The sequence below is a fragment of the Ipomoea nil genome, unplaced genomic scaffold (assembly GCF_001879475.1).
Source record: "Ipomoea nil cultivar Tokyo-kokei standard unplaced genomic scaffold, Asagao_1.1 scaffold0276, whole genome shotgun sequence".
Taxonomy (NCBI): domain Eukaryota; kingdom Viridiplantae; phylum Streptophyta; class Magnoliopsida; order Solanales; family Convolvulaceae; genus Ipomoea; species Ipomoea nil.
The window spans coordinates 3490631-3502329 of record NW_017616704.1 but is presented as its reverse complement, the minus strand read 5'-3'; the positions used below and the strand labels follow the sequence as shown (position 1 = coordinate 3502329).

Below are 11699 nucleotides of genomic sequence, written 5' to 3'. Positions count from 1 at the left end.
AAAATCTGCTTTTCTCACTTAACAAATTTGATGATTGGAAAATTCGAATGCAGGTGCACTTATCTGCTCTAAATGATGAAATGTGGGAAGTCGTCACAAATGGACCTATCCAAATTATGGAAGTTAACACCGCCGCCGCACTAACTCCAAATGCTCCAAAATATGTTCCAAAGCTAAAAATGGAGTGGACAAGTGAAAATAGAGGACGAAATAATTTGGACAACATTGCCAAAGATATTTTGTTCAAGGCCGTAGATGACACCATATTCCCAAAGGTTCAAAAGTGCACCACAGCAAAAGAAATATGGGATACACTTATCGGTATCGGTGAAGGCGATGAACAAGAAAAGGATAACAAACTAACCATTGCCATGAAGAGGTTCGAAGATTTCAAAATGCTACCGATCGAAAGCATCACCGACATGGAAGCTCGATTGATCAAAATCCTTGGAGAAATCACGGATCTGGGAAAGACCATTACCCAGAAGGAAATATCTCTCAAAGTATTACGCGGACTACCTACAAGTTGGGATATGAAAGTGACCGCAATGCGCGATCATAGAGATCTAAGGACATTATCTACGGATAAACTCTTTAGTGATCTTAAGGCGTATGGGTTCGAAATGAAGACACGAGTCGAAGAAGAACGCGATGAACGAACATCCGCACTGATGGCTGAACAACCATCCACATCAAGGTCAGTAGGAAATAATGATTTTTTATCTGACGAACAATTTTCCTTATTTGTTAGGAAATTCAAGAAATTCATGCGAAAGAACAAAGGATCACCACAAGGAAATTCTTTTCGAGAGAATAGAAGATTAAGAAGAGAATCTACCGAAGAAAACACAAATGTGTGTTACAATTGTAGAAAGCCTGGACACTTTATGGCCGAATGTCCACACCCCAAGGCGAACAGAAATTCGAATACTTCTAACTCTCCACAGGTGGAATACAAATCCAAAGAGAAGAAATTCGAAAAGGACAAACGGAAGGCACTAATAAGCGATCCATTAGAAGCAAGTGGATCTGAAGAATCATCTAGCGACGAGAGTGATTCATCACAAGAAGATACAGCGCTACTATGTTTAGTAAGCAAGACATCCGAACATGAGGAATGCCATATGGCACGTGAAACCGACAAAGAGGTATCTTCTAGCTCTTTTAGTTCCTTTAGTTCAGTTGACACTTCTTTCCAAACTCAAGAATCATTTCAAAATCTTATGAAAGATTGTCAAAAGGTCATGGCCACTCATACTCAAATCAAAGAGCGCAATAATACGTTAATCCTTGAAAAGGAAGAAATGGCACAAAAATTACAAAATGCTCTAAATGAAATGAGTAACTTGAAAGCCGAAAATGTTCGACTTCAAGAAGAGTGTAAAGCTTGAGAGGTTCGAAAACATAACCTTCGGGAAGTAATTGCATCATTTACGCATTCATCCAAAATAATGGATAAAATTGTAAACATGCAAAAACCCGCTGGATATAAAGCTGGACTAGGCTACGATCCATCATGTTCTCAAACCCCTGTGAAACTGACTAATTCTACTACTACTTTAATTAATAAAGTTCCAGTGGTAAAATTTGTGAAAAGTCAGTATAGCACAATGAGACAAGGAGTTGGTAATCAAATAAATGCCAATAAAAATGTTGCAAGGCCGAATCCAAAAATCAATATCTCGGATAGGCAACAAAATTTTAAAAGGCAAAAATTTGTATCTCAAAAGAGAGCCAACGAGTCTAGTGCAATAAAACCTCATAGGAATATGGGAAGAATTCCGAGAATTGGGGCTGGGAGATTATATCCCTCAGAACAAGATTGGTCGCTTGAAGACAAACCATGGACCAAGTCCAGATTTGCTCTTTTTCATAGGATCAAGCAACTATCTGCTTCCCAGCCCGCACCAAAGCATTATTCGCAAGTGTATTATGATTATAGAGTCTTTAATGGTTACAAATCACATACTCTTGGATCAGTGGGATCTAGGTGGATTTGGATGCCAAAAATTACTAACACAAAAGGACCCAAACAAGTATGGGTACCTAAAAGTAATTAATCTTTTTTGCAGGAAGTTTGGTATTTCGATAGCGGATGCTCTCGACACATGATCGGCAATAAAGCTAGTCTAGTTGAGTTCAAAAGTATCAAAGGACCAAAAGTAGTGTTCGGTGGAAACGATCGATATGGAATGACAAAAGGAACAGGCGCAATTGTGAAAAATGGTCTACGAATTGATGATGTATCTTATGTCGATAGATTAAAATTCAACTTGTTTAGTACAAGTCAATTTTGCGACAAAGAATATCTCGTAGAATTTTACAAAGGCAAATGTCAAGTCAAGGACGAATCTTCGAATGAAGTCGTACTCGCCAGATCAAGAAAGAAAAATATGTATGTTGTAGATTGTAGTACAACAAAGGATTCTGTATGCTTGATGGCAAACAATTCGAATGAAGCTAGTTGGGAATGGCACATAAGGCTAAATCATTTGAATTTCAAAACCATCAACAATACGAACCGATCAAGGAACAGAGTTCGTGAACGGAGTGATTCAATCGTACTGCAACTCACAAGGAATATTACATCAATTATCTGCCACACGAACGCCGCAACAAAATGGTGTAGCTGAAAGAAGAAATCGAACACTCAAGGAAGCCGCACGAGTCATGATAACAGCCGCCGGACTACCAAAGAGATTTTGGGCAGAAGCAATCAACACGGCGTGCTATACTCAAAATCGCAGTCTAATCCACAAGTCCTATAACAAAACACCATATGAATTATGGAAAGGGAGAAAACCCAATCTCACCTATTTTCATACATTTGGTTGTAAATGTTTTGTACTTGTTAATGGAAAGTCTCAATTAAAGACTTTTGACGAGCGAGTAGACGAAGGAACTTTCTTAGGATATTCATCCACCAGCAAGGCGTATAGAATATTCAACAAATCAACCATGGTGGTAGAAGAATCAATTCATGTTGTGTTTGACTAAAATGACGACAAAAATGACAAAGATAATGGAGGTAATCGTGATTTAAATAATTCTAATGATTCTTTCGAAGATAATGTGTTACAGGAGGTAGAAGATTCAAGTGATATGGGCACTCACCAAATTGAGACAATACCCAATGTGACACCCGAAATATCACTCACACCTACAACCGAAATTGCACCCGGAATTCCAACAGAAGAAATCCCAGTAGATGAACCCGAAGAAGCACCCGTCAACAATTCACAACAAGAGACAACTCAACAAGTGGTATTTCAACAGGAAGGAAACTCTGAGAATCCAATAAGTTTCCAACCAAATCGAAAATGGCTAAGAAGTCACACACATGACTTAGTCATTGGAAATCCGAGAGACGGAGTAAGAACACGATCATCTACAAGGGACGAACAAGTGACAAGGGATGCAATGTTTTCATGCTTTCTATCACAACTGGAGCCAAAAGAAATTGACGAAGCTTTAGCCGATCCAAGTTGGATAGATGCAATGCAAGAGGAATTAGATCAATTCAAGCGCAACGATGTATGGAAACTTGTTCCAAGACCAACGCACCAAAATGTAATTGGCACTAAATGGGTCTTTAAGAACAAAGCAAACGAAGACGGCGTCATTGTTAAGAATAAAGCAAGATTAGTTGCGAAGGGGTACTCACAAGAAGAAGGCATTGATTTTGATGAGACATTCGCCCCCGTTGCACGGCTCGAAGCAATCCAGATATTCCTAGCATATGCAGCGCACAAGAATTTCATCGTATATCAAATGGACGTAAAGAGCGCATTTCTTAATGGCTTACTTGAAGAAGAAGTTTACGTCAAACAACCACTCAGTTTTGAGGTAAAAGACGTTGGTGATCAAGTCTACAAATTAAAGAAGGCATTGTATGGGTTAAAACAAGCTCCGCGAGCTTGGTACAACACCTTGTCAATGTTCTTAATTAGTTGTGGATTCACCAAAGGTCTAGTCGATAAAACCCTCTTTAGAATTCAAGAAAATAATCACATTTTATTAGTACAAATTTATGTTGATGATATTATCTTTGGAAGTACTGATAAATCTTTATGTGAGAAATTTTCTAAGCTCATGCAGAACAAGTTCGAGATAAGTATGATGGGAGAATTAAATTACTTTTTGGGACTGCAAGTCAAGCTACTTGAAGAAGGAATTTTCATAAATCAAGCCAAGTACACAAGAGATCTTATCAAGAAATTTGGCGTAGATGGAAAATCCCCAGTCAAAATCCCCATGAGTACATCTCAAAAATTGGATAAAGATGATGAAGGAAAAGATGTCGAGCAAACGATGTATCGAGGGATGATTGGATCGCTGCTATACTTAACCGCAAGCAGACCGGACATATCCTACTTGGTTGGCGTATGCGCAAGATTCCAATCTAAGCCCAAAGAAAGTCATTTGATTGCAACCAAGAAGATAATTCGATATCTCAAAGGAACAATCAATGTGAGATTATGGTATCCCAAAGAAGGAGATTTTACACTAACTGGTTATTCAGATGCAGATTTTGCAGGTTGTAAAATAGACCGAAAAAGTACCTCAGGGACATGCCAGTTCTTAGGGGGAAGATTGGTTTCTTGGTTCAGCAAAAAGCAAAACTCCATAGCTACGAGCACTGCCGAAGCCGAATATATTGCAGCTGGGAGTTGTTGTGCACAAATCTTGTGGATGAAGCAACAATTATTGGACTATGGGATTAAGTGCGAAAATGTCAGCATTTTATGCGATAATACTAGTGCAATCGCCATAACCCAAAATCCGGTGCTTCATTCGCGAACCAAGCATATCGACGTTCGACACCATTTTATCCGAGACCACGTTGAAAAGAAAGATTTGAAAATCGATCATGTTCCCACGGAGAATCAAATTGCCGACATTCTCACAAAACCGTTGTGTGATTCTCGTTTTGCAACTCTAAGGCATGAAATGGGAATGATCGAAATGAGCTAAGCGTTTCTAAACTCTTAATATGATTCGCACTGTGCATATTATTCATGTGACCTACATGTTTATTTTGGAGGATATGTTATTTTTGTGTGTTCATGTGATATGTATTTAGTTATGTACATGTTTTCGTAAAATTTATATGTGTCTAAATGTGTTATTTTATCTTACGAAATTTGCGTACATGTGTTTATAATTTAATTATGTGAAATGTGTATCTATATATTTGTCACGTTTTAGCATAATTAATTTGTGTGATTTATTTATAAAGTATGCTTTAAATTGGTTTAATTAATTTAAGACTAAAGTATGCAATTAAGGGGGAATAAATTTTCTGGTTGGGTTAAATTTTTGATAAGCAAATATTAAGGAGGAACTTGGAAGGATCATTTTGGGTAAGCATATATTAAGGAAAACTCTCGAATTACCTGCATGCATATTTGCTCAAAATTCTTTCTAAAGTCAAAAAGGTAATACTCAGAGTTGTGGAAAGTCAAAATCATTTATTTTGTTTTGGAACTTGAAAAACTTTTTCAAAAAATTAGGTATACATCTGTCTGTCCAAAAATTTTATTAGACTTTTCAGAAAATATATCAGCTTTATTGAAATATGAAATCGAGATGATAATATTTATCTGGAATATATTTATTGCTCTAACAGATTATTTTCAAGATTTTTTTTATCTGATTTGCTCCAGGTTGGCGGTTATTTGTAGCACAATTTTTGGCGCCATGTACCCACAAATGGAGTATTTAAATCTGAGCTGGCAAATTTAAATCATGTGGAAGGTCGAATTTATCTTCAAAGAGATCAATACTCTCTCTCCATCCACTAGAGGACAAAGAAGTAATTTCACAATGTTTTTCCCTCAATTCTAACGGGTAGAGTGGAGAAACCCAAAAAGGGAAATAACTTCTTCTTCTCCACTCTCGCCGGCCGGAATTCTTGAACAAGGAAGAGTCCACTTTTTCCATTACTTCCTCACCCATCCAAAATCTTGTACCACTAGTACAAAATAGAACATAGGAGACTCACATTTAGCTACTGTTGTTAAAAGAACAGTAGTATATTCTTAATTCAAAAATTTGCGATGGCAATTTCATAATAATGCATAGATAATCTGCTACTGTTTTTAGGTGTAACGGATGCGGATTAAAAAAATATAAATAATACCGCCACTGTTTCGTGTCGAAACAGTGGCGGAATGTATTTAAAAAAAAATTGAAAAGAAATCTAAAACAACCCTAGGTCAGATACTCAGATCCAGCCTCCACTCTCACTCTATCTCAGCTCCTCTCTCGCTCTACCTCCTCCCCTAAGACGACCACACTCTCCCTTCTCACTCCCCGCCCCCACCGCGAACCGCAACCACCACCTCCACCGCCACACCCGCCGCTATTGCTTCGTCGTTCGTGTCGATCCGGAGATCTGAGATGTAAACAAATCACAACCTACGGCCGCACTCTCAGATCTAGACTAACAACACAGCGACGACGATCTGCCGACGACGACACACCACACCGCGATTACCTCGACGCAACCACCGCCACCACCGCGTGATTGACCTTATGCGGAAGAGACGAAAGCGATTCTTGGGGTTTTGGGGGCTTCCAGATGCGCAAAGAGTGATTTTCTTCTTGCTCTTCTTGTTTAAAATTAATTTCCAATCTACGTTTTTTTTTTTTTTTTTTTTTTTTTCTAAAGCTATTATTTGTTGTGTATTACTTGATAGGTATTAGGAATAACTGAATAAGGGCTTGGGGTGGCTTGAATTGGATCGATATGGCTCAAATTGTGCCATCTTAAATCTGCATTTGGACATGTCATCTAAGATTATGTTTACATGCATGAAGCTGTTGCAGAGCTGCTATCCACAACCTTTACATGAACTTTCATGGGGCATACAAGCAACCTTTAAGAATTGGAAGATATATTAATGTCTTTATTTTTTTTTTATGGCATTAGCACATCTAATTTCACAATATGTCTTTGTTAATGCTTGATTGACATGCATGAGATTCAGGTTTTTACTGATTTATGGGACTCATCATTATTTTTTTTCTTAGTTGATCTGGATTAGCAAGGAATAAAATTGTCTTATTCATCATTTTTAGCCACATTACTATTTTGCAGTATGCAGAGCTTAAACCAGTACCGTGTGTGACCTACTCAGATGCTCAAATGTTAAGGGAAAAGTGTGATACTCGAATCCTTAAACAGGTAAATCGACAACGTCAACCATTTTTCTATAGATTAGTAATTTATGAAATTCAATAGCAATTTAATAATTTGCTATTATAATATACCACATATAATGTCTGTATATTACTCTAGTATGGAGGAAAGAAGTTTCTATCAGGATTGATCTATAAACAACCAGTGCAATCATAGGGCTTGTAACAGGCTAACAACTATTGCACATAAAGGAACTTCAAAATATTGAGACACTATGGTATGTATCAGGTCATAATACCAGTTCCTTTCTCCCTTCTTTCATTTTATGAAGTGATAAGAATTAGTGTCTAACTTTTGCAGAAAACCATTGACCATAGAACCTCTAAAATATATAAGAACAAAGTAGTTCTACCAAAGTATAATGATGAATCTAGTGTGCCTTATTTTTGTCTAACCTTTGTTAGACAATCCTTTTTAACTGTTCTAACTCTTTCCCCTCTATAAACTAGGGTGGAGGAATTGCATGGAGGAGTGCTCCCGTTTTGCAAATGATCCGCGAAGAGGTATGCTCCTTGAACTTGCTTAAGTTTTTAGATGGGTAATGTACTTCCTATTATCCTCTGAATTGTGTCTGTAATCAAGCTCCGGCAATGATTGTTGTTTGCATTTAATTTTAGTTTCTTGCTGCTGAGAATCTGATTGGCTCGCGCAATTAATCTTCTAATGCGGAAGCTTTGAGCTTAGCTTTAATTTGTAATATGTTTGTAACCAGACTGCTATGAACTGAAGTGATGGTGTAAATTTTTTTGGGAAATTTAGTTTTTGAACCATAAATTCGAAATGGATGATATGGGACAGTGTTGGTCATGCTACAATCAGGAAGGTTAAGAATGAATTGATAGATAGATATTGCATGTCTCAACTTACAATATAATGAATAAAGTTTTGGAGTGAGTTTACTTGCTAATGTATCACAATTGTAGAATCATTTTTAAAGTTGGGGATTTTTTAAAAAAATGTTTTTATGTATGGTTTGCTGAATTGTTTATGGGTTTTTCTTCTGTAGATTTTGAGAATGCTGAGGCTGATGATTTGGGTCTTGCTAATTGGTTTGATCAGTTCAAAGAAATCCAGGTTTGTGGCCATTCTTGATGTGTGTTTAATCTTTTTTTTTTTCATTATTTAATTCTGCAAGTTGGCCGTTGTGAAAGATAGTGCTTTTTGAATTGTGATATTGTATAATAAATCAGATTTCAAGTGATGAAGCCATAGAAACTACAAAGTTGCTTGCCAGGAAAGAAGGGTTACACTAGTACTTCCTTTCATTCTATTGCTTTCTTCCATTACAGCCACCCCCGACGCTCCTGAACGCTTCGTCAGTTTGGTTCCTGCCCCCTATTCGCTAACAGTTGAGCTTCGTCTCCACCGTCACTGCCCCTACCACAGAACAGCTACCGCCCAGCCACCACTGCAGGTTCGTTCCCTTGCTTTTTTTTTTTTTTTTTTTTTTTTTTTTTGTTTCTTTTATTTTTTTTTTTAATTTTTATTTCAGCTTCGTTTCCCTTGCTTTCTTCTATATTGAGGTTATTTTTATTTTTAGTTCCCTTGCTTTCTTCATTCCCTTATTTTTATTTTTAGTTCACAATTCAAACTAAGTCCAATAGAAAGATGGTTAAAGCACTAGAAACAAGGAGAACTGGGGTCTTGCACGAATGTGCTTTCAACTAAATTGGTCTTTCAAACCATGAAATCATAAAGTGGAGTTTAGGGTATGTGTAATAAAGAGTATCAAGCAAAAAATTGGATTAGTTAGTCGGAAATTGCTTATCAAACAAAATGAATCCTATTTCTCCACTCAATATAAACACTTATTGTATTTCGGTATCCTGAATGCTACTGAAGGAGCTAAAGGATCGTACTTTTTGGTTTAATTCCAGTTTTTCACTATATTTTACAATTTTTGTGTATAAAGAAAGTTAAGTTGTTTGGATACATGTAAGTTGATCAGCATTTTTCTTTGCTAGTTTCTGTTTTTCTTTCTTTTGGATATGCATGTGTCAAGGAAATTACTCGGAGTTGAGCTTAGCAACATCCTGGTCTATGGCAATGACACATATCTGCTCAACTATGTCTTTGAGTTGTGTACATTTAGGAAAACAAAAGTTACAGAAGCTTTTCCGTCAGCACGGTCAGAAAATGGCCTTTGAGATGTGTAGTGTGTTTATATTTATATGCATTAGAGGAAATCAATCATATGATCAATCTCTCTTAGGTCTTCTCTGTTTATTGAATTTTCAATGATTTCCTTTTGCTCTCAAAATCTACATGCTTGAACTTACACAACTGTGACAACTTATTAGCAAATATGTTTGCCATTATGAATATGTCTTAACACGTCCAAATGCATGTGATAGGGATGGGAAGAAGGAGAAGGGCTAGGAAAATACAAGCAATGTATCAAAGGATATGTCAGATTCAAAAACAAACAAGATACTGCAGGTTCTCTTCTTAGTCTTATTTTTTTTCCTACAGAATATTTTCTTTTACTTTAATGGTGCTAACAATAAGCTGTTCCTGCTGTTGAACGTAGAAATGACTTTTGTTGTGAGTAGTAATTCTTTTTGACTCTTTTCATTTTTGAGATGTGTAAAGGTATCGTAACAAGACGTGTAAATGATAATTCATTACTGAAATCCATTCTCAGTTCTTCCTATATAATTAATGTCTCTTATTAATTCATTATTGAAATCCATTCTCAGAGAAAACAATGGTTGTTATTTATTAGCTCAACAGCCTTCTTGCTTGAGTTCTTGCCTCATGAGATTTTCTTCCATGCTGTTTATTCTTTTCATTTTAAAGAGTTTCTGGAGTCAATATTTTTCCCATGGTGGACAAGGATGTGAGGAACATAGTAGATAAGTCATTTGATAAAAATACTATTTTCATGGATTTTTCTAATCGCGTTCAGGAAGGTGGAGCATGTACTCATGAATATGAAACGTTTGTGGAAGAGCGAGGTGCTGCTAGAGCTGGAATGGTAAATAATTTTGTTAGCATCTGAACTTATTCCAAAGACTGAGTTCTTTGTATTTGTGATTATGCCGTATGCTAATATCCCAGAGCCTGCTTGTGTGTTGTGTACTTGTGCACAGGTTGGAGATGCACCAGACACATCTCCTGACATGCCACGAATTGCTGAATCAGGCTCTGCTAAAGCTGCTATAGAATCGTCAGCCAACCCTTCAACATCAGACCAAGAAGAACCACCAAGTGATGATGATGTCCCTTATTTTTCTGATATAGAAGCTATGGTAATTCTTGAATTTTTTTCTATTAGTCTTTGATGATAGTAGTGTTGTGCATGTTTTAATGATATTATTATACTAAAGTGTGATCGAGGATATAAAGTAGTATTGTGTTCAAGTGCATTTTGTTAAAGTATTGATGATTGTTTTGTGTTTCTATGATATTAAAGTGTGTTGATATAAAGTAGTGTATTGATAGATAAATTGTGTTGTGTAGGACTCTAACTGTAACAGTATAAGAATTATAAAAAAAAAATTAGGGGATTTAACACAAATTAATTAAATAATTAAAAAAAGAAAAATAATTAATTCGCGACTATTCTTCATCTAGAATAGTCGCAGTATATATTTTTTATTAAAAACAATCCGCGACTATTTCTATCTTAAAACAGTCGCAAATGACCACACAATAAAGAAAATAAAAATACAATCCGCGACTGTTTGACATCAAGAATAGTCGCGAATTAATATCAATCTGCGACTATTCCACAACAGTCGCGGAATGTCCGAGGCTTTTTGTGACTCTAGTATTCGCGACTGTTGTACAACAGTAGCTAAATGTCATTTACGACAGTAGCAAATAATCAATTCTGTACTAGTGTACACAAAATCCTTCTACTCATAAATACCCATCACCCAAACCTAAAATCTCACCCAAACACTCTCTAAATCCAAATACCCAAACCCCTCACCCTTTTCGGACATTACTGCCGAAATACCCAATACCTCACCAAAAATCCCCAACTCAAGTTCTAATCAATGGAGGTTGATCAAATGGAGGTGGAGACAATCACCACTGGAGGGACAAGGAGATTAAGCCGTGTGCTTAGTGGGATGATACTCGACATCACCGATTTCAACAAGCAAGTGGAGGACAAAACATTAGGGGTAAAAATTATCAACTCTCTTGAAACTTGTGGGTTGTTAAATTTTTGCACCTTTAGATATGTTGGTTTTTACAAAGATGAGGTGACCGAGCTATATTTGCATGCTAGAGTTGAAAATAATTCAATTATTTCTATCGTGAAAGGAGTTGAAATAGAAATAAAAGTTGATAATTTTCGGAGGGTATTTAATCTTGTTGAGTCAATTTTGCGGGTAGAGACTCATGTTTTTGACATCAATGCTACTTGGGCCGAGGTTCGCGATGCTAACGCACCGCTAGCTCCTAAGATTAAAGGCAATAAAAAGGGACTTGAAAAAGGACTATGGATTCCTATTGGATATTATACACAAATGTGTTGAGTCTA

The 11699-nt window shown here is 36.6% G+C and overlaps 1 long non-coding RNA gene across 5 annotated transcripts; it reads left to right on the top strand.

The window, feature by feature from the left end:
- The first annotated feature begins 6200 nt into the window (after nucleotides 1–6200).
- On the top strand, nucleotides 6201–10621 carry LOC109155374. 5 transcript variants are annotated; one of them, XR_002049905.1, is made up of 9 exons: nucleotides 6201–6594; nucleotides 6702–7189; nucleotides 7304–7421; nucleotides 7654–7707; nucleotides 8211–8278; nucleotides 8395–8618; nucleotides 9559–9643; nucleotides 10113–10181; nucleotides 10297–10621. It is a non-coding gene; the product is annotated as an uncharacterized LOC109155374 (long non-coding RNA). The 5 variants fall into 5 exon arrangements; XR_002049903.1 differs by lacking the exon at nucleotides 7304–7421 and having other exon boundaries at nucleotides 6202–6594; nucleotides 6702–6992; nucleotides 7103–7189; XR_002049904.1 differs by lacking the exon at nucleotides 7304–7421 and having other exon boundaries at nucleotides 6202–6594; nucleotides 7103–7189.
- Nucleotides 10622–11699: the final 1078 nt, after the last annotated feature.